This window comes from Canis lupus, chromosome 4, assembly GCF_048164855.1.
Source record: "Canis lupus baileyi chromosome 4, mCanLup2.hap1, whole genome shotgun sequence".
Classification (NCBI taxonomy): domain Eukaryota; kingdom Metazoa; phylum Chordata; class Mammalia; order Carnivora; family Canidae; genus Canis; species Canis lupus.
The window spans coordinates 48625154-48649576 of NC_132841.1; the positions used below are offsets into that span (position 1 = coordinate 48625154).

General features: G+C 35.4%; 1 long non-coding RNA gene across 13 annotated transcripts in view; it reads left to right on the plus strand.

The window, feature by feature from the left end:
* LOC140632342 (uncharacterized) overlaps positions 1 to 24423 on the plus strand; it is a 227227-nt gene that overhangs the window by 87419 nt on the left and 115385 nt on the right. For 4 of the 13 annotated variants that reach the window (XR_012029864.1, XR_012029862.1, XR_012029865.1 and 1 more), the window contains one exon: positions 16151 to 16299. The exons of the other annotated variants lie outside the window; for them this stretch is intronic. This is a non-coding gene — a long non-coding RNA (uncharacterized lncRNA). The remainder of the gene's footprint in view (positions 1 to 16150; positions 16300 to 24423) is intronic. 13 annotated transcript variants of the gene reach the window in all.

A 24423-nucleotide genomic window follows, 5' to 3' on the forward strand; every position in this document is an offset into this window, starting at 1 on the left:
TGGCTGAGAATTACTTGGTTGCCCGGTGCTGCCTTAGAGTGTCCCTAAAATGGGTTGAGATATATTTACAAAATAGGAACTCTCTAGAACATAATTGTTTTCCCAATATTGCTGTGACATTCACCATGTACAGCTCAATTTTGTGCAAGAAACCTGTTATTCTTACTCTGTCTTGAAGATATTATGCTACCTTTTTCATTGGCTCATTGAGAAATCCAGACACTTGGGAATGGTTTCTTGTTACACTCCTTCTATGGTTCAAATTTGACTGCTTTGCCCTTTATCTGTTTAACAGTGACTGTTTTCCCCTATGAATATCATACTTTGGCCTGCCACACTGTCTTCTGCTCCTCAGATGTGCCAAATCTTTCTCTCTCTGGCCTTCTCACACATAGTTCTTTCCTCTTGAGTTGCTTTCTGCTCTCTTCGCTTGAATAACTCATTCTACTCCTACTTTAGGTCTCAGCTTGAAGAAACTTTTCTTAGAATTTTCTCTGACCTACTCCTCACCTAGAATAAGTTAGGCCCCCTTACTTCATGTGCTAACTACCATAGCATTAACAGCTATGATTTGATGGGGGTAGGCACCCATGTCTGAATATTTGTGTTGCTCCTTGCTGCATCTCCAGTGCCTCTCACAGAGGCTGACATCCTAGTAGTCATACAGTAAAATACTTTTTGAATCAATTAGTAAAAAAATAAGACAGATTTTTTAAACTTGGTTTCACAGAAGATCAAAAATGACAAAAAAATAGTTTGGAATGAAATGTCAAGCCTGGATGTGATTCAGATAATAATAATAACTACAACTTTGAGCAAGTGTGATGTGACAGTAAGTCAGGTTTTAAAAATTATTGTAAATCTAGACAGTGAGTTTACAAGGATGAAAGAAGTAGAAGTGGACCCAGATCTGTGTGACTCTATAACTTCCTTTCACTGTATCATGTCACATTTCATCAATAGGTATTATGAGCCAGGGAGACTGGAAGTGAGTTGTAGAGAGATAACTTCTAGCTGGGGAGATCAGGCTGGCACAGTGACTGAATAACTAAGGATAATGTCCAAAGACGGGAAAAGTCTGCAGAGGCAAACAGAAACATATTTTGTTCCAAATCTACAGACATGAAATGGGGAGTGTAGGATGGGGTGAATGAGAACCAATGGATTAAAGATCTGAATAGAAGTTCTGTTCAAAGAGATCCAGAAGGTATGGGAATCTCTGGGTCATGATCTAGTCAAGGGGCCCAAAGCAGAGTCATCCATAGAATGTGGGCCTCAAGAGGAGCCTGGTTGGCTCAGTTGGTTAAGCATCTATCTGCCTTTGGCTCAGGTCATGATTTCAGGGTCCTGGGATCAATCCCTGTGTGTCGGGCTCCCTGCTCAGCTGGAGTTTGCTTATTCCTTTCCCTTTGCCCCTCCCCCTATTTGTGTGCTTGTGCGCGCTCTCTCTCTCTCTCAAAAAAATAAAATCTTAAAAAAAACGAATGTGTACCTCAGGACTGTCTGACATATATTGTGCCCTGCAAACCACTCTCCTCTTGCCCAACTCAGAGACCTAACCTCTGAGGAAAGCTAGGATCTGTTTTTCATCTGGCCTCTCATGTCTCTCTTTTTTCACTGAGCTGCTTTTGGAATTCCTGGACTCAGTTACTTTATTTTTTACTTTCCATTTGATATATTTGTGTAGTGCCCATTTTTCTTTTCAATCTTAAATTGGCTAAATTTCTTTTCCTGCCAGAGAAATGGCAAGCCCAGTTTTAAATGTCTCACATTGTTTTAACATGAGTACTGTACTTAATCTCACTTTTATTTTACAGAAGATCTTCTTAGAATACTTACATACACACACACACACACACATAACAGGCCAACATCTTATATAAAAACAATTCATGTATATTACATATATTTATATTATAAGTTATATATTATTAAATAAACAATTTTATTGTATAAATTTATATTATATAAACAATTTATATATTAAATATAAATACATATTATGTACATATAAATTATTTTTTACATTAAATGTTACCTTTTTTTAAAGATTTTATTTATTTGAGAGAGAGAGAATGAACTTACAAGCAAGAAGGATGGGAGAGGGAGAAGCAGGTACCCTGATAAGCAGAGAGCCCAACTCAGGCCCAGTCCTGGGATCACTACCTGAGCCAAAGGCAGATGCTTACCTGACTGAGCCATCCAGGCACCCCTAGTTATCTTTTTAAAAAAATATTTATTTATTTATTTATTTATTTATTTAGAGAGTGAATAGGAGTTGGGGGAGAGGCAAAGGGAGAATCTTCAAGCAGATTACCCACTGAGCACAAAGCCTGACATGGGACTTGATCCCATGACCCATAAGATTAGGACCTGAGCCAAAACCAAGAGTTGGACTCTTAACCAACTGAGCCACCTAGGCTTCCCAGATGTTAAATTGATCATGATGGAGTTCTTCCAGATACATAAGTTTGATTTATTTCAATATACTTTTCTGTAGTTTTATGTGTTTTTAAAAATAACTTTCCAATGAGATATACATTTATCTGAAAATAAAAATCATTGCTATCTGACTTGTTTGTTTTTTTCTCATAGGCCTATTTGCTCTTGGGGTATAGCCTTTAGGTTTGTTTTCTGCCATGAAGTATTCAGAACATTGCTGCTGGCTTTCGAAGGCTTTCCTACCCTGTTCCCAAGGCTCACACTGATCTGGGTGTGGTGAAGACTGCCTAAATCACTAGTTATACTTCTCCTTTTTTTCTGAGATGTCAAACTGATAGTCTAAAATGGAGTCTTATTTTATTTGCTCCCAAGGCAGAGACTTGAGGATGATGCTTTATAGTGAGAAACAACCACAAAGTAAGACAAAACAGCAATTACAACAAACACCATACCAAATTAGGAATCATAAAACAATTTAGAAAATTTTGTGTTTGCAATGTTCTTTCTGTTCAAGGACAGTTTTATGTCTTGGTTAAAATTTTTTTCAATTAAAAATGGAAATTAAATAATGTTTTAATTTTCCTATAGGCCATCAGCACTTCTGAGGGGGATGAAAAAAATCAGAATATTATTTTTTCATAAATTTGAGAAATAGTTTGGAAGGTCTGTGTGAATCTTTCAGGTCAGCTCTTCTTCAACAGCTTTTTTCTCTGTAGAGGATGCTTATAGTTAGGCATTATGGCCTTAATATTGTCATGATCTTCATTATCATTATCATCATTATTACTCATTTTGTACTTTTAACCAAAGGCAGCCTTAGTTTGTCAAAGATTATCATCCCTAAATTTTATATTTAATTTTTATTTGCATAAAAAGTAAAGTTCCAGTCTTTAACTTAATGAATATGCAGGAAGCTCCCAAGATAAATTTATACCTTCACAGAGATTGGCTCTGAAAAATTGGCCATGTAATGTAGCAAAACATACAGAAGACTAATAATTCAGAGACAAGGAATATGATCCAAGCTCTCACACTATTTTTTGGTTACCTTGTAAAAAAATCCTTCTCCCTCCTTCCCTCCTACCTTGTCTCACTCCTCCCTCCCTCCCTAGTTTTCTTGAGTGAGAGTGACAGCTTGAGTGACAAAATGGTATTTACTTTGATAACAAGACCATTGAAGAAGCTCTCCACCTCTGTGCATTCATCAGCTACTAAACAAATATTATTGAGCCTCTGTAATATTCCCAGAACTGTGTTAGCAAGAAGAATATGTTAAAAGAGTAATGAGAAGGGAAGCAGCTCCACAAGGGTCTTAACCTTTACTTGGAGAGACAGTATATCTGTAAATAAAAGTAAATGAATACATAATGGATGGTTAACATGCTCCTGCAGAAAATAAAACAATTTTAAAGCAATTGTAAAAGACCATCTTGGATGTTGATTGGTTGGTCTGGTAATATATGCAAAAGGAGTTAGGGATTGCTGTGGCTGAAGTAATTAGGGAAGACTTACAACTTTTCCATATTTTTCCTGTCATCTTTCTTTCATGCATTTATATCCCAGAGGACCAGAAATACCATATGTTTATTAAATGTTTATTGAGCACTTAATGGGTACCAAGAGCTATAATAGATGGCATGAATAAAAGGATGAGTAAGATATGGATTTCTAGGACAAATAAATTGCTTTACCAAAACTTTAGCACTTTCTTTTTATTTCTTTACAGAAAATTTTACATTCCTGCCTTTCTGAACATCATTAATGTATTTCATATTAGCTTTAGCCTATGCCCTAGGAAAAAGTCCTAAGAGAAGGCAATAGCCAAGGAACAGGAGTTTTCTAAGAAATAGCTCTTTCATATCATTGCTAGGCAGTGAATGTACCAGAGCTTTATTTAAAAGCATCTTCGAGAAAGCAAGCAGGTTGCAGGAGAGGGTGGAGTTAAGGATGTGTCCTGAAACTAGATTTGCCTGGCCAGCATACTAATTTTACATAAATTCTGTACTTGAACTGGTTTGGGGGAAGAGAGAGAAGATAGAGAATACTGGGAAAAACTGAAGATACCTCCAGGCCACTCCTTGGTGTTGGCATTGTTGTTAGGACCATGGTATTCTACTATTTCTTTCATTTTTTTTTTTTTTAAGATTGTACTTCTTTATGAGAGAGAGAGAGAGAGAGAGGGGCAGAGACACAGGCAGAGGGAGAAGCAGGCTCCATGCAGGGACCTCGATGTGGGACTTGATCCCGGAACTCCAGGATCACGCCCTGGGCCGAAGGCAGGTGCTAAACCTCTAAGCCACCCAGGGATCCCGTATTCTACTATTTCTATAGCTGAGTATTTTATAAGCTGGGAGAGCCACTTCACAAACTTAAGGAAAAGCAGTTTCTATGGCAACACTCAAACCAATGGAAGGATGACTAGATAATCCTTTCTTATAGCCAAGGAAGCAGAGATGAAAATTTATTAAAGGTATATTTCATATACTCTGAATAATACATATTCAGGGTAAGTATATTCCTTTCGTGTCACATTATACATCCAACTTAAATTGTAGAATATTAAGCACTAATGTATCTCAATGGCTTAATTATTTTCCCAAGACATATTTAGACTGCTAGGATCATTAACATCATGATTAAGGACATGTATGTGGAGTCTTTCTGCCTAGATTCATATCCTGACTTGGACACTTATTATGCTCTCAATTCTAGTTTATTGACTTGTTCCACTGTTTCTTAACTTTAAAATGGAAATAAACATAATATCTACCTACAGGGTTTTTGTAAGCCTTAAATAAATGAATATGTATAAGCAGCTTAGAACAGTGCCTGATAAATAATAGTTCAATAAATATTAACTATTATAATTAGCTAGTTTTCCAGAGACCACGCTGTTTTCTCTTTTCATAGATACAATTGGAATTCATAGTACGTATAGATAAATACAAGTAAATTCAATTAACATTTTTTGGCCACCTACTTTACACAAAGCATCATACTTGACACTGTGAGTAATGAAAAACGAATACTATAGCATCTCTGCCTGTAAGTTGTTTATTATCCACTGAGCAAAGAAGAAGGAGACACACATTCAACAATTTATAACCTAGATTCCAATGGCAGAGGACTTAATAGAGGGTTATATTCTCAATCTCTCTCCTCATTTCCAGATAATCTAGCCTACTTTTGGTTTTTGGAATATACCAAGCTTATTCCTGCCCCAGGAACAGCATTCTTTTGCTGGATCATTCTTAGTTCTTAAAAGGGCTGATTCCTTCTGGTCATTCAGATCTCAGCTCATGTTGCCTCCACAGAGAGGTCTTTCCTGAAAATCTTTTAAAAAGTTGATTCCTCTTAGTCATTTTCTATGACAGCACCCTGCTTTCTCCTCATTCCTAGTATTTTAACAATTATGGTTATTTATTTTATTTTATTTTATTTTATTTTTTAAAGATTTTATTTATTCATTCATGACAGACAGACAGAGAGAGAGAGGCAGAGACACAGGCAGAGAGAGAAGCAGGCTCCATGCAGGGAGCCCGATGTGGGACTTGATCTCGGGACTCCAGTATCACACCCTGGGCCGAAGGCAGGTGCTAAACTGCCGAGCCACCCAGGGATCCCTGGTTATTGATTTTAATTAATGTGTTTAATTTACTGTCTCATTAACTAGTTTGAAGTTTCATGAAGTAAGGGACTATTTCTGTTTTGCTGAGGTTTATCCCCAGTGCCTTTCATAGTGTTTGGTGTCTAGTAGGCACTTATTGAATGAATATAGTGAATGGGAATATAGAGGAGAGATTAATAGTTTTGGTTAGGAACTCCACAAAGGTTTTTTTTTTTTTTTGAGATTTTATTTATTTGTTCATGAGAGACACACAGAGAGAGGCAGAGACATAGGCAGAGGGAGAAGCAGGCTCCCTGCAGGGACCCCGATGCAGGACTTGATCCTAGGACCCCAGGATCATGACCTGAGCCAAAGGCAGACACTCAACCACTGAGCCACCCAGGCAACCCCTCCACAAAGATTTTAAGAGAAAGATGAAAAATGTAGGAGAGACACTGCAGGGCTCAAGAGCATCATAAGCAAAGACATGGAGAATTTTTACATCCCTATCTGCTTTTTATGGAGACTCCATCTTCTGAACTTTAACACATAATTGCAAAGGTCAGTTTTAAGTTTCCTCTGTATCCTCAGAAGCTGCATCTTCTTACCTAGTTCCTGTTATTAGTGTAGCTTTCCCCTTCACAGCCTTGTCTTCCCAATCTTTTTATCCATCCACTTAAAGAAACATACAGAAGCAGGAGACTTTGCTAAAACATTCACACCCACACTCAAATTATGCATTCACTGGGGATTGCATAGATAGTGCAATCATGTTTATGCAGCTGAGAGCAAGAAAAGATCAGGTGACTGGTGGAGATCACTTAGCTAAGAGCTATGGGCTTCCATTAACTGTGATAACCACAGACTAATTTCACTGCTGAACGAGGGTTGTAAAATAATTAGGAAAAGTATGTGCCAGAATGCCAGTGCATATTTCTCCTAAATTAATACAGCCTTGTCAAATAGGTTATATTAAAAACAGACACTGTATGATACAAGATCATTGATTGGCTTAATTAATAAGAATCAACAGGCAGAGTCAGGGCTTGCATTAACCTTGGCAGCAGTTGGGGATTTGGGGAAGGTAACTGAGCAAGAATTATTTGAGGGGGAATAAATCTGTGCTTATAAAATAGCTTCTGAAATGGAATCTGGCTGTGCAATGATGCAGCTGCTGTGATCTCTACATGGGCCTTTCTCCCAAAGGACCTCCTGGGAGGACACACTAGGGTGGCATTCCAGAACGGTGGGGAAACTGCCCATGGAGAGACAGATGTATGATTCAAAGCCGAATCAGTAAAATACTTAACTTCAAGATTGTATAATTCCAGTAGGAATTATAGGACTCCAGAAATCAAAGCACAGGGACACAGCTATGATGTGCAAAAAGGTGAAGATTTAGAAGTGACCTTGTCCAATATGTTAAGCAATCAAGGAATCTGTTCTATTCCATTCTTGATAGGGTGTCTTATCTAGCCTCAGTTTAAACTTCTCTAGTGAGCTCTTAGCTGAGATGTTCCACATTTCATCTGTGGAGATTTTGGAGACTCTTACTTCCTTGACCAGAGAGAAACTTGCTCTGGTTTGAGTGATATTCTAGGAAATCTTGAGTTATTTCAATTGCATTCATTTTGGGATTGCCAGATTTAGCAAATAAAAGGAGGAGATGTTCAATTGAATTTGAATTTTAGATAAACATGCAGTATTTGGGACAAACTTATTCCTAAGAAATGTTTTTTTCTGAAATTCAAATTTAGCTGGGTGTTCTGTATTTTACCTGGCAACCATACATTGTTTTAATTCACTTTATTTTTAAGTGGAATATCTTCTGCTTTCACAGCGAGGAAGGAGACCAAAATATGTTAAGAAAAAACCAGCATACCTGTACCTAGCATCTTTTGGGTTAAATGGTTGGGAATATAAAAATAAATTATATTCATCTCCTGCCCTTAAAAGGTTCAGTATATACTACAAGAGACAAATTTCAAAGAATATAATACTATAATTGTTTATGTGCTATGCTGGTAGTATATTTAAGATAAAGTGAGGTAACAAAGAAAGGAGTGACCAAAACAGTTGAGTATTACTGCCCCAGCTAAGGAATAAGAACATCTCATATTAATGGTAGTTTTTTATTATCCCACCACTAGTTTATCTTCCCAAAGATTAGTTCTTAAAAGAGTATAGGAGGGGGATGCTGGGTGGCTCGAGGTAGTTGGGCATCTGCCCTTGGTGCAGGGGTGATCCCGGGGTTCTGGGATGGAGTCCTGCATCGGGCTCCTTGCAGGGACCCTGCTTCTCCCTCTGCCTATGTCTCTGCCTCTCTCTCTGTGTCTCTCATTAATAAATAAATAAACATCTTTAATTAAAAAAAGAATAGGAGAATGGATTAACTTATTGGGAATAAACTTTTAGGTAATAATAACAGTAACAATCTATTTTCAATGATCTTTTATAGAACAATCTTAAAATTTATAAAATTTATTTGGTTGGCTTAAATGACTAAGTAATTATGGCCAATGAGATAATTATAGCACTGATCCAACACTGAGGCTGCTTAATGTGTATGGATTGCCATTGAGACAAAATGGGTAGCTCTGACACAAACCAGTCTTGAAGCTGCTAAAAGATGTTTCATATTATTTAAGAAAAATAATGTGCAAGAAAGGGAATCAACATGTTTTCTGCATTCTTGATATTTTATTATTTGACTCTTGAGTCTTAAAGAATTTTTTGGAGACTTTACATTGCACCATTCATTACTGCCCCCTTGAGAGCAACTTTTCTTGTTCCATAGAAGCCAAACTATGTATATTTTCAAACTTTGTCATTCCAGATTGACTTACTACTGTTGATTATATTAGAATTGGCAAAGTCTCAGAGAAAGTACCTCCACATATTGTTAGTACCTAGTTTATATTAAATGCTTAATAAATATTTGTTGACTGGTTATTGCTTGAATGAATAGCCCCTTCCATAGCAATTTTATTTTTAGGAATATAAGTGAAGAAAATAACAATGATCTGACAATAATTTGGCAATAAACATAAGTAGAGAATCCTTATAATAGTTAAAAAAAAGAGGGAAGAGGGATCCCTGGGTGGCGCAGTGGTTTGGCGCCTGCCTTTGGCCCAGGGCGCGATCCTGGAGACCCGGGATCAAATCCCATGTCGGGCTCCCGGTGCATGGAGCCTGCTTCTCCCTCTGCCTATGTCTCTGCCTCCCTCTCTCTCTCTCTCTCTCTCTGTGTGTGACTATCATAAATAAATAAAAATTAAAAAAAAAAAGAGGGAAGAAAATAAGAAGTGGTAGATTACTGAATAACAAAATTGTGGCTACATTACTCAATTAACTATTAATAAGCCATTAAAGTTATTATGCAGATGTGCATTTATTGAAATATACAAACATTCATAAACCATTATTTAAGGAAAAAACAGTTGACTAGCACCAAGTACTCTAGTACCCCTTGTGTGTATATTTGTGTGTATGTGTACGTGTGTGTACTTATATGTATGGAAAAAAGCCTAGAAGAGTCTGCATCAAATATTAAAATTGATTATCTCTGGATAACAGGATTCTTGGTGATATTTTTCTGCACCAATTTCTTTTTCCTGTCTTTCTGGGACTCTAATAACATGTTGGATCTTTTGATATTGTCCTACAGGTTGGAGGCTCTATTTATTTTTTTTTAATCTTTTTTCTTTCTGTGTAGGTTGCATACTTTTTATTGCTCTATCTTTAATTTCTCTGGCTCTTTCCTCTCTCATCTCCATTCTGTTATTGAGCTCATCCAATTACTTTTTTAAAAAATGTTTTAAAATTTATTTTAAAATTTATTTTAGAGAGAGAGTACGGAGTGTGAGCAGAGGGAGGGACAGAGAGAGAGGGGCAGAATCCCAAGCTGACTCCACACTAAACATGGACCCTGACTCATGGCTCAATCTCAAGACCTTGAGGTCATGCCCTGAGCTATAATCAGGAGTTGGACACTTAACCAGCTGATCTACTCAGGCGCCCCCCAGTGACTTTTTCTAATTTAAGTTATTGTATTTCTCAGTTCTAAAATTTCCATTAAGTTCTTTTTTTAGTTTTAATTTTGCTTCTGAGAATTTTTATTTTTCCATTAATTTCAATAATGTTCACCTTTACCTTATGAAGGATTGTTATAATAGCTACTTTAAAGTCTTTGATAATTCTAACATCTGGATATCTCAGGCTTATTATCTGTTGTTTATTCTCTTGGGTGTTGGTTGGATAATTTTGGTTCTTTGCATGTTGAATAATTTTGGATTGTATCCTAGATGTTTTGAATATCATGTTGTTAGACTCTGGGTCCTATCAAATCCTCTGCAGAATGTTATTTTTTGTTTGTCTGTTTAAGCAGGCAATCAATCTTGTTATGATTAGACCATAAGTTCTGATTCTCTAAGGGAGGTGTTTTGCAGTGTCAGTTCAGTTTTCAAAACTTTTCTATGCTTTTTGGTTCAGTCTGGCACATGTGCCTCTTGGGGGTTCATATTGAACCTGGGCTGTGATTTATATGGTAGTTCATTTCTTGAAGGCTTTATTATTTTCTTTGGGTCTCTTCTGTGTATGCAAAACTTGGAGGGAGGCAGGCTCAGGACTTACCACTCCATACACAGAATTGGAGGAATCTCCTTCTCCAGCTTTTTCCTCTCTGGGATTTTTTTCCCCATATTCTCTGACTCCCTGGAGTTTTTTTTTCCCAGTACCTCTGGTCACAAAGATTTATTTCCCCTCAGACTTTTAGCTTTCTCGCTGTTATGAAGTTTTTCATGACTGGAGCTTCCCACTTTGTAGGCCATTATTTAAATCCTGATTTTAGTCCTCAATCCACCTGCTGTCTATGTCTCTGTCTATATCTGTATCTATCTATAGATACATAGATACAGATATAGTTTTTAAAAATATGTTTTTTATTTTTTACTTTTCAGATTCTTCAAGTCATGCATTTTGCATTCTTTTTAAAATTTTTAGTTGTAATCACTGGGTTACAGAACCTATATTTGCTTCTCCACGTTAGCTGGCACCAGAAGTTTCCTGATATTTTATTTTCCCTTGTTTATTTATTTTTAAGTCTTCTACCAAAATATATACTATTTGCAATTTTCAAAATATATTCGAATATGTTATCTTAAAAAAATTAAAGGAATAATTATTGTGGAAAACACTTTGAGTGTTTGGTAGATGTTGTAATAATATAATTGTTTTTCAATGATCAAATAATTAAATGTGAAAATGATAATAACCAGTTTGGGTGCAGGTATGGGACATTAGGCAGTCTCCTAATATAACAGTAGTGTGCACATTAATATGTTCTTTTTCCTAGTCAACATGACTGTCTTGATAAATGTAAAATGTACATTTCCTTTGACCTAGAAGTTCAAATTTTAGGAGTTTATTCTGTGGAAGCACACAAATACATCAGGCAAGTACATGTATATTCTTTGTGGCATCAGTGTATAACTCAAGACTGTAAATAACTTAAACTCTTATCAATATGGAGATTGATATATTATAGTACCTCTATACAGGAAATTCCTATGTAGCTCCTAAAAAGAACATGAGATTTATATTTATTTATAGAAAAATATATCTATACTTAATGTTTGAGTGAACAGTGGATTGCAAAAGATTACACATATGGAAAATTCAATTTATGTTTATATATGTTTTAAGAAACAAAAAACAAAATCACTATATAATAATACACATTGAAACTTGTAAGAGTAATTTTCTCTGGAGATTGGGCTAGTAGAGGAACAAGTATGCTATTCATTGTCTCTACTGCTTAGGTTTTTGGTAATTAAAAAATATTAGTATAATCTTTTTATTTTTTTATTTTTTATTTTAAAAAAAATTTTTTTTTTTTATTTATTTATGATAGTCACACACAGATAGAGAGAGAGAGGCAGAGACACAGGCAGAGGGAGAAGCAGGCTTCATGCACCGGGAGCCTGACGTGGGATTCGATCCCGGGTCTCCAGGATCGCGCCCTGGGCCAAAGGCAGGCGCCAAACCGCTGCGCTACCCAGAGATCCCAGTATAATCTTTTTAAAATAAAAAAAATTATAAGTATTCCTGAAAAGGGATTTCAGGCCTTTTGAAAAGTTTAGATTTTTGTTTTGTCCACAACTGAGAATTAAATAATTTGGTAACCCTAGGCACATAGTATGATGTCATGGATATAACTTAGCTTCAGGTTGCTGTCCTGGGAATTACATAGTGCTGCTCTGAGCAATCATGAAGAATACCTCTGGACAACCGGTTAGAAAGAGATAGCATTTCTCAGTAAGGAAAACACCATGTGATATGAGGGAGATTAGAGGGACACTGACTCGGAGACAGTGAACATGTAGATTCATACGCAAAAGCTTGCCTTATGGCATATTTGAAGATTCAGTTACAGAGCAAGAAAGTCTAGGGTGACTGGTCCTGGCTACCCTATGGAAATTAGGAGCAAGGTTTGTGTGCAATTGATTCCCACTTGCTGGGTTGATATGTAGCTGTTTCTTATCAAGTACCACTTCCTTGAATCAAGACTTCTGCAGAGTCACAAAATGATGGGGTTCATAGATCAAAGTTCAAAGCTAAAGGGAGCGTAGAGTATCTCTGAATTCTAGTATACGAAGTATTCAAACTCACATTGGCACTTTGTCACCTACTATCTTAAAGGATTTGCAAAATTATTTCATGCATGTGAGACTCATATCTAAACTGTATATTTTTTTAAGAGTGACTTCTTACTCTGCTTTATTTTTCTTGAGTACTTCTACAACTTGATATTTTTCTATGACCCTTTAATTTTATATTGCTGTTTATCATCTGTATCTTCCTTTACAATATTTGCTGTATGACAGCCTTTGTTTCTCTTGTTCTGTGCTATAGACCTAGTATTGAAATGGTGCCTGACCCAGGGTGGGAACTTACTAAATATTATTGATTAAAGAATAATGCATGAAGATGAGACATGAGGATTCTACTTTTTCTCTTTCTTCTCACCTCACTTTCCTCTATTTCAGTTCTTAGCACAGTGCTGACTCTTTGACATCAATCACATGGAGGATGTGAAAATCAAGAGAGTATTTAAAGGTGCTCTTTCCAGCCACCTTTAAACATCTGGGCTTGGCCAAGATTCTTTACTGTTAGCAACAGGTCTATAGTGAGTTTTAAAACAGGAATATCATGATATTTGTCTTCCTACTTGAAACCTTACAGCAAGTTCTTCTCATACAGGGATCAAAATTAATATATTTCAACTTACTCTGTTACAAATTCAGTCCATCCCTTATATTACTATTTTCCATTGTTTCTCAAGTGAGGATTTTATTTTGTATTTTAATATATCTGAAATATGAATGTCTCTCACTATCATTGGCATCTTAGCAATGTGTTACAGTTAATTTGTAATGTTTGATATGTCATACAAATGATGGATCTTAGATTTTGTGAAATATGGTATTTAGGTTTCTCATACTTCCATACTAGTATATTAGAGATTAACAGAAATTAGTGTTTTAGAAAGATTTACAAATAAAAGACCTGAATTTAGTTCTGCTAATTATGCATGTGACTTTGCCTGGAACTTTGCCTTTTTGGTCCCTCTCTGTTCTGTAAAGCCTGGAACTTTGCCTTTTTGGTCCCTCTCTGTTCTGTAGAATGGCATTGGAAGAGAGCATGGATATAATATTTTAGTGAAGCATTATTCGTTGCTAGAAACAAACTGTAACTTAAAGGTGAAAGAAATGATCAGAAAGAATCATGAGGAGGCCTGGAAACTAAGGGCGGAATGTGGAATTAATGGTTTCATGAATTTCTAATAACCTGGAACCAGAAAATAGGATCTGAAGAAGGTATTTTTCCCCCTCTTTTCTCATCCTTCTTTCATTCTACATGTGTTCTCTTTTTAAATTTTCTATTTTCTTTTTCTCCAGTACCATAGACTACTTTTTCTTTGTTGGTATACACATGACCAAAGATGGATTCTCCAGCTTCCAGTTTTAACACCAGAGGCTAATTAGCATGTTTGAGGCCTGAGTCCAGTCTGACTTCCCACTTTGGTTCAGGAATACATACTTTATTAGAGAAGAGTCATTAAATACAAACATGGCTGAAATATCCACTCCAGTGTTTGGTGGGAGTTAATTCTCAGAGAAAAGGGAACAAAAGCTGGGCAGGTTTTGTAGTGTCTAGGTTCTATGGTAGCTAGACAGTCTCTATGGCTCTAAAGATGGATGAGCCATTGCATTTTTAATGTAATCCAGAACTTTTCTGCTAAAGAATGGTCTTGGTTAGGGATTTCAGGAAGTGAATAGCCTTTAATATTGTCTCAGTAATGACAATCTTACTGATAACTTATGGACTTTTTTCTTATTTTATAAAAAGGCCTATGTAAATATGGCTGTCTTCCAAACCTGACATAAAGCCAGAAAGGAAAGGACTTAAAAAAAGGCATTATAGGGCACCTGGGTAGCTCGATCAGTTAAGCATCTGCCTTTGACTCAGATCATGACTCCAGGGTCCTGGGATTGAGGGGCTTCCTGCTCAGTGGAGAGTCTGCTTCTCCCTCTTCCTCTGCCCTCCCTGCTGCTAGTTCTCTCTCTTTCTCTCTTTTTCTCTCTTGCATGTACGTGCACTCTCAAATAAAGAAATAAAAATCTAAAAAAAATTAAAAACGCATTATAACTTTCATTTTTTTCAATTGAAATAATTAACTGAAGGATAATTGTCATTGTGAGATATGATTCTATCATCAGAAATATAGAAACACTTTAAGCATCTCTCTATAGAGTTTGTATTTACTGTTTTATTTTCATTGAGTGAAACACTTTAATCTTATTAATGGTTCTATTTGCAGTTGGAACACTCTATATGTGTGTGTATATGTGTGTGACTGAGAGAGGGAGACAGAGAAAACAGGAGGAGAAGGATGGGGAGGAGAGTGGCTAAAGCAAGGGATTTATTGTTGTCTTTCTACCCACAACAATGTTTCCATTAAATACTTGGGAAAAACCATGCTCCAGGCTTATTCTTCTCGAATGGTAAATTTCTCATGTTTGAGGCAAGGGGAGAAACCAAAGTTGCTAAATGTCGAGATCATCTGGGACAACTTTTTACTGTGGGAAAAAAAAGCCTAAGAGATCCTAGTTTCCCTAGAATGAAAACTAATACTACTTGTATGTATACATTGTACTAGATTCTTTTTATATAGTAGTTCTAGTAATCATAACAGTTTGGTAAGTTATTATTATTCCCGATTCATTGATAGAGAAAAATGAGGGATAGAAATGATGGATAATTTGAGCTAGGTTACACAGCTAGTATGCAGTCATGTCAGGATTTGAATGTGCACATGTCTGATTCCAGAACACGAGCTCTAGTTTCAGTGCATGAGTTCTATTTTCAGCACTTGTGAAGTGGCTCTGGGAGCTGAGGCAAGTCCTTTATCATTTCTGTGCTTCATTTCCATCAGGCATAATGTTTATCGAATAGAAATTGCTCAACAAGTATTTGTTGAATTGGATACTCATCTACATACAAGATTATTTTGAGGATTGTTGGGGGTAATATGTGTATACGGTAGAGGGATTAAGAGTTTGGGATTCTGATCCATCTGTATCACTCTGGGTGATCATTTAATTACTTTAAGACTTGGTTTTCTCAATGATAAAAGAGAGGATGATAAGAAAACAGAGTCTTTGGATCATTGCAATGATTAGAAACATTTTAAGAATATTTATCAGGAAGGTAAGCATACAGCAATTGCTCTGGAGATTTCAACTATTGATTATTACAAAAGAAATTTTAGTTGGGCAAGGACTTGGACACTTTGGATTTTGAAAAAAACCACAAGTTTGGACTTGGTTTCAGTCCTTGCTCTGTTGGGTGGTGGTGGGATAATCACATTTCAGAGTTTGGGGGACATACAATACTCACATTTCCTCGTGGCAACTTCTGCTTCTAGGCTTATAAACAGTCTAAAGGCAAAAATATATGAATTCCAGGCGTCATTAGAAGGCAGGTAGTAGAAAATTTCTAGGGTATAACAAATTTAATTTCCTGGTTTTCCTTACCTAGACTCCATTCAGTAACTCCAAATGTCTATGACTTCCTGTCGCTGAGACTCAGAAATCTGACAATTTGGTTGATCTAAGAAGAAAACAACAGGGAGAAAATCAGCAACAAATGTACTCTTATAATCAGATTTTGAAAGATTCAGTGTCTGTGTATGTATTTGCTTATCATTGTCATCTACTGATATTTTTTAATGCAGAAACATGACTAATTCCCTCCTATCTGCCACAATTTGCAAAGAATTGGATATTTTGTTACTTTTCTTTAATAGATCACCACAAAATATGTGATAGAAAAAAGTTTAGTCCACTCTGTATATAATTATGTAAACTGCTTTTGAACTCAACTTAGATTTGGGAGTTTCATCCTGTGGAAAATTATCTTTTGGTCGTTTGCTTTTTATTTTTGCTTTTATAAACAAATATTACCACTGCCCATTGGTCAACCTCAGTCTTGAAGGCCCAACCAGTGCCCCTTCATAGAGTTGAATTTTACTTCCCTTGTCCAGATGAATTTCCCTCCAAAAAACTGTATTGTATTTAGTGGGATATTAAAAAAAATTCTGGTAATTTAAGAATAGTCCTGCTGGGCAAGAATTAAACTTTTCCTTTATTAATAAGACTATAAACCTAATGGAGTGAAACCATAGGAGAATTAGAATGGACGAGCTTATCAGACTCTGCTGTAACTATAAAGAATATGACATTAAGACATGCATCCGGAAGAATGTAAAGAAAATGTAATACATTTTTTTATCTTGTCTGTTTAATATCAGTATAACTCACCTTGAGACTCTTACCTTTTATTTTGCCTATGTACAGTGGTAAGTATTCTGGACTGAAATATTTAAAAGTGAAAGGTTGTGTGGTTTAAATTTTGTGAGAAGAGATTAGATTTCAGATGTGCTTTCTGAGGACTCGGAAGCATTTTTGAAAAAGTCCTCCTCAGTCTGAGAGCTGAAGGTGGAGCCCTTGTGCTGTGTCCAAGAGGCATTCTCAGTGTTAGCTCTTTCAAATTTATTTAGGCAGTTCTAGAAAGGACACAGTCTAGAAAAAAAAAAAAAAAAAAAGAAGAAGAAGAAAGAAGAAGCGTATGTTTTTTTTTTTGTTTTTTGTTTTTTGTTTTTTTTTAGGTCCTGGACTCCTACCTTGGATAGTTTGTGGAGGAGACTGGATTGCTGGGATTTTGTGGGACATGGAAAAACCAGCCAACAGCCTTATTGAAATTCGGAGTTTGAGGTTTTTGCAGTGACTGTGGTTTTGACAATTTCTGGAGAATAGGAGGAAACTGTCATCGCTCACCTACATCTTTGTGGGATTCCTCTGGAAACATCCCTAAGGGCCTCCGTTTTACCATTTGTAAAATGAATGGGCTCTCTTAGCTATTTTCTCTACTCTTTTCCCCTTAGAACATTGTAGGAGGCTAAGCTGTTTTTAAAATGCTTCCCAACGAGATCAGTTTGCCCTTTGAAGAAAGGTAGTTGCCCCATGTGTGAGGGCAAGGAAAGGAGGGAGTTAAAAAAGGTACCACCTGTCAAATCCCTACTGCGTTCTCAGAACTTCACAATGTTTTCTCATTTTCTTTCTAACAAAACCCCCGTGAAGTAGGTATACTAGCACTTGTTCACAGATGGAGATGCTAATGGTTGATAACATGAAGTAAATTATAAGGAGACCTACATTGCAGAAGTAGCAGAGCAGCATTTTGGACTCAGCTCAGTTTGTTTTAATTTTTTTTTTTTAAGATTTTATTTATTTTTTCATGAGAGACACAGAGAGAGAGAGAGGCAGAGACACAGGCAGAGGGAGAAGCAGGGTCCATGCAGGGAGCCCGATGTGGGACACAATCCTGGAACTCCCAGATCACGCCCTGAGCCCAAGGTAGGAGCTAAACTGCTGAGCCACCCAGGTGTCCCTATCCTAGCTCAGTTTGACTCCAATTTGGGGTGTGTGTGTGGGGGGAACACTGCCAATGTAATCAAAGCTTTATATCCAAGTGAAATGGAAAATAGTCTTTTTTTCTTTCTTGAAGTGAATATAGAGTTTAAATTAAAAATGCATTATGTGGAAATATTATTTTTCATCTATTAATGTGGCAAAGATAATTAGCACATTGTTTTGACAAAGGTGTTAAAGAGGAGGAACTCTCGTATTATGGCTGGACTTTCCCTCTATTTCACATATTTGAAACATTACTTATAATATTAATGGTAAGTATTTTTGCTTAGTTTGTCTTCTATCAAGCTTTTCTTTTAGATAGGTCACTGTTTGCCATATCTTCCCCGATTTGAGGTCCTGAAAGGATTTGCAGATGGTTTCTTCTAACACTTTGATGTTTCATAAAATCTTTCATCTTTTTTGGAATTTGTTTAGGGATAAGATGGATCCAGTGTTCCAAATCGCTCTCTGGTTGTCATTGCAGAAGCCATCTTCCCATACTGATTTGAGTTCTCCTTAACATATACTGAATTTTTGTATGCTTTTGGGTCCATTTTGATACTTTTTCTTCTAATGCATTGATTACCTCTTCATGTGCTGCTACCACGCTAGTAATTGTGGCTTTCTATTGTTTTAATGCCTCTTTGGGCCAGTCCCTTTTAATACTCTGACTTTTTTTCTTGGCTATTCTTGCTTTTCTGTTGTTCCCTATAAATTCTGGAGTTAAGATTGCCCTACATTTATAGATTAATGTAAGGAGAAATGACATTTCTATGATCTTTAATCTTCCTATCTCAGAACATGATATGCTTTTATTCATCTTTTTAGATCCCTCAAGAGCATTTAGAACTTCTTTATTTATATTTTGTGACTTTCTTATGATGTTTATTCTTATTTTATATTTTTATTGCTATTGATTTTATAGTATGTATCCCATTATTATACATAGTTATTATTTATTTTTTTTTTTAAACTTTTTTTTTTTTTAATTTTTATTTATTTATGATAGTCACAGAGAGAGAGAGAGAGAGGCAGAGACACAGGCAGAGGGAGAAGCAGGCTCCATGCACCGGGAGCCTGACGTGGGATTCGATCCCGGGTCTCCAGGATCGCGCCCTGGGCCAAAGGCAGGCGCTAAACCACTGCGCCACCCAGGGATCCCACATAGTTATTATTTGCAAATGTGAAAGGCATCGATTTTTTGTATATTAAGTTTATTCTAGCCTACTTATTTGTATTTTCTTTATTGGGTAGCAGTTCTTCAGTTGAAACCTAGTTTTTTTTTTTTTTCTGATACACAATTATACCATATCATCTCCAAATATTAAATAGCCTCACATTTTATTTGTACTAAAATACCCAGAACAATGTTAAATAATTGAAGTGAGAATGAACATCCATCTGTCTTTTTCTTTTAATATAAAAACTTTTCTGATGTCCACCCACCTCTGCATTTCTGGCTCCATCCCAATTGGTTATTATTTTAAGTTATTTTAATATATTGCTGGATTAATTTTGCTAATGATTTTTTATCCTCCCAGTGAAACTGGTTTATAATTTTCTTTTTATTACTCTCTTATTGGGTTTTATATCAAAATGATCATTGCTTCATAAAATGTGAAGTTTTAAATTTTTTTCTGTGCCCTGAAACTGTTTATAATAAGGGAATTATCTGTTCCTTGAAGGTTTGGGAAAACGTGTCCCAAAAACATGGGTATTTCATTAATTGCCTTTTCAATTTCTGGTATTCTAATTAGTCTATTAAAGTTTCTTACTGACTCAAGACACAAGTTCCATAATGTGTTCCAGGAATACAGTCTATTTTGTTGAGAGTTGTTGATTTGTCATGAGGGTGCTCAGAATATTTTCTGACAAATTTTTTTTGTTGCTAGAATATCACCATTTTTCATCCTTAATGAGTTAATTAATTCAGGCAATGATTATCAATGGCTGTTATGTCACAAAAACAGAGAATCAGATCTTGGTGGAAGTACATGATGCCACCTATGAACTAAGTTGTCTTATCAAATAATGGAACCTGAATCTTACAAAGCTGTGGATCTGACTGCTAATTTTCAGCCATTGAAGACTATGGAGGAACATATTAAATGATGCTGCAGGATATAATCAACAAGATCTAGAGTGTGGGCAAACCACAGGACAAAATATACCATTTCAACAAAGAATTATAGGGAGGAAGGGAAAAGGGAGAGATAAAGAGAGAAGGGAAACTATTAAAAGAAACAGACATTTCAATCAATAGCAATGTATGGATCTCATTTGGATTCAAATAAACCAACTAAAAAAAATTATATGATGACTGGGAAATATGAAAACTGAAATATGAATACTGAGAGTATGATGATGATATAGTGGCTGTCTTTAAAAATAGATGCTCCCTTTTAGTGATACATACTGAATATTTACAGATGAAATAATTTGATGTCTGAGATTTGCTTCAAAATTATCTAGGCTGGGGGGAGTGGATGGAGGATAGAGATGTAACAAAATTAGCCATGAGTTAGTAATTACTGAAGCTGGTTGATGGGTACATTCAGATTCATTATTCTATTTTTCTACTTTTGTACATATTTGAAATTTTCCAAAATAAAAATTAAAAATATCTTTGTATTCTAGTTATGTTCCCTGTTTCATGACTAATACTGGTTATTTGAATTTTCTTTATTTTTTTTGATAAAACTTTCTAAAACTTTGTCTATTTTAAATTAGTCTTTCCAAGAATGTGTTTTTTTGTTTTATGTCAACATCTTTGAAATTTGTTTTATTTTCAAATAATTTCAGATTTTTTTCTAATTAAAGCTATCCTATCCTTCCTTCAGTTTTATCCTAGCCATACTATAAGATGCTGCCTGAGAGAGGAGTGAGGTTTGAATTTTTTTCCTGAGGCACTTCAGTCCATAGCACTAGATCTCATCACTCTCTTTTCCCTAAGATAGGATTAGTCTCATTATGCCAAACATTCTTGTTTACCTCAGTCACCTCTAGAAGATAAAGTCTTTCTGCACATTCGTCATCCCCATTTTGTCATTTATATACTGCCCTATATATTGCCAACCCCTTATTCTTGGACTCCAGAGTCTCTGCTGTGTCCTATGGGACTTGAATTATTGATCTGTAAACCATCCTGTCCTCCTCTCTTTGAATCATGTTCTGTTCTGTTACTGAAACATTGGTGTCTTCTTTGGATTTACCTCTCTTGAAAAGCTGTACTGTTTTCTTCCCTCATGCTCCTTGCACCTCAAGAGCAGGTGCTAGAGTCAGTATCCTCCTTGCTGTCTTGCTTCTTCTAGACCAAGACTCTTTCCTTTTTGGAAAAACCCTTGCTTCATAATCCTTTACCAAATCACGTTGTTCTTGAGAAATCAATGACTCTTATCATTCTTGGCAAATCCAGTTGTCATCTGTCAATATCTAGCTTCTTCATTCTTTGAAATTATTATTTATGATCTTTCCCTTTACTTCACCAGCTTTTCAGTTTCATGAACGCACCTAGAACCATTTAAAAACTGGCACCTCATCTGTAACCTCAAATGTCAACAAATGTATGACCTTGAACATAATCTGCTGTCTCAGTCTACTTCCACCAGTACAGCTGTTCTCCAGTACTTTTTCCAGTATAGCAGTCATCTGACTACATAATTGCTGGAAACTATTATTACTATAAATGTAACTTTTCCTATAGTTTTTGATAGCATAATTTAATAAATTTTCCCTAATTTTTTTCTAATATTTTACTATGAACATTCAGCAATTTTGAAATAATTGTAGAGTGAAGATCTATATACCTACTACCTAGATTCTATGATCACCCTTTTATTCTGCTGCTTGCCATATACTTATTCATCTACCTATTGCTCTGTCTATGCATTAAGCCACTGTATATTTGTGGTTACATTTCAGAGTAAATTGCAGATTTCTGCATATTTCCCCCTACATGTGTCATCATGCATATCTTTAACTAGAGTTCAGTTTTCATTTACAGCTTATTATGTTGGCTTTAAAAATTGCATACAATGAAATGCATAGATCTTAAGTGCATACTGGCAGAATTTTCACAAATGCATATCCCTGTGTAATTCGAACCACTATCAAGATACAGATCATTACCATGAGCTTAGAAAATTCCTTTATGTCCTGTTCCACTTCATCTCTGCCCCACAATTACAGAGGCAACTTCTGTTTTTTTCCTCTGTTCTGCATTTTCTGGAATTTCATATAAATCAAATGAAATAGGTGTTCCTATGTGTAAGATTTTTTTTTCCCACACAGCATAATGTTTCTGACCTTCAGCCATGTTTTTTCATGTTTTGGTAATTTATTCATTTTTATTGTTGAATATTATTCTATTGTATGACTATGCTGCAATTTGTTTATCTGGTCTCCTATTGAGGGAACCTGGGCTATTTCCAGTTTGTACTATTATCTTCTCATGTGTTAATTGGCCATTTATATATCTTCCTTGTGAAGTTTCTGCTCAAAACTTTTGCCCAGTTTCTAATTGGGTTATTTGTCTTTTTATTATTGTGTTGGAAGTATTCTTTATATCATCTGGATAACACTTTTGTCAGATGTATTTTGCGAAATTCTGCCTTTTCTACTCATTTTCTAAGTAGTATCTTTGGATGAACAAAAGTTTAAAATTTTGATGAAATTTATCAAATTGTAATGCTTATTATTTTTTGTGACTTGTCCAAGAAACATTTCCCTATCCAAAGTCATGAAGATATTCTCCTATGTTTCCCCTTCATGGTTTTAGCTTTTAACTGTAGGTCTATCTATAATCCATCTTAAATTAATTTTCGAATGGTGCTAGGTAGGGATCATAGTTTATTTTTTCCCAGATAGCTAGTCAGTTGTTCACCACTATTTGTTGAAAGGATTTTCAATTCTCCATTAGATTACTTTGGTGCTTTTGTTAAATATCAGCCATGTAAGTTATGCCAGTACCATCCAACTTGATTACTTAGCTTTGTAGTAAATTTTGAAAGTAGTCAAAGTCCTCTAACTTTGTTTTCTTTATTTTAAAATTGCTAGTAATTGCATTTCTATATAAATTGTATTGGCTTATCAATTACAAAACACCGAAATTTTAACAGAACTTGCTTTATACCTATAGCAATGTGACATCTTAACCATATTGAATCTTCCAATTAATAAAATATATATCTATTTTTTTGTGTTAAAAAAATTCCCTTAGCAATGCTTTGCAAGTTTTAGCCTGCAGATTTTGATGTTCTTTTGCTAAAAGTATTCATAATTATTTTCTAATTTCTCTGGAGGGTATTATGCTGAGTGAAGTAAGCCAGTCGGAGAAGGACAAACATTATATGTTCTCATTCATTTGGGGAATATAAATAATAGTGAAAGGGAATATAAGGGAAGGGGGAAGAAATGTGTGGGAAATATCAGAAAGGGAGACAGAACGTAAAGACTGCTAACTCTGGGAAACGAACTAGGGGTGGTAGAAGGGGAGGAGGGCGGGGGGTGGGAGTGAATGGGTGACGGGCACTGGGGGTTATTCTGTATGTTAGTAAATTGAACACCAATAAAAAATAAATTAACTTTAAAAAAAATTATTTTCTAATTTCTAATTCTTAATTTATTTCTAATGCTATTATAAATAGAATTTAAAAAACAATTTCTTAAATCACTGAGTGCCAAGTATATACAAATGAAAATTAGTTTTGTATATTACCCTTGAACCCTGCAGATTTTCCAAATTTAATTTTTAGTTTAGAAGCTATTTTTTAGATTCCTTAGAAATTTTCTATATAAACAATTATTTTATCTGCAAGCACAGTTTTACTTCTTCCTTTCTGATCAGTATGCTTTTTTTTTCTTTTACTTACCTTATTTTAATAGTTAGGATCACCACTTGGATAGAAGTAGTGAGAATTGACATCTTGGTCTTATTCTTTATTTATTTAATGAGAAAGTGCTCAGTATTTTCCAATTAAGAATGATGTCAGTTATTGGTTTTTCATAGGCTCCCTATATTAGATGAAGGAAGTTCTTTCCTGTCCTAGCTGACTGAAAGTTTTAGTTATGATTGAGTGTAATGTTGCTTCAAATGCTTATTCTACATCTCTTGAGATTACATGTGAATTTTGATTTTTAGTCTAAACATGGTAAATTATGTATTTAAGTTTTCAAATGTTAAATCAACCTTGCACACCCTGATAACCCTGCTTACTAATGATGTATTATTTTTATGTATTGCTGGAAGCAGTTTGACATTTTTTTAAAGTTATATTTGTATATGTGTTTTTAGGGGATGCTTTTCTTTTTTGTCATATCTTTATCAAGTTTTGCTATGGA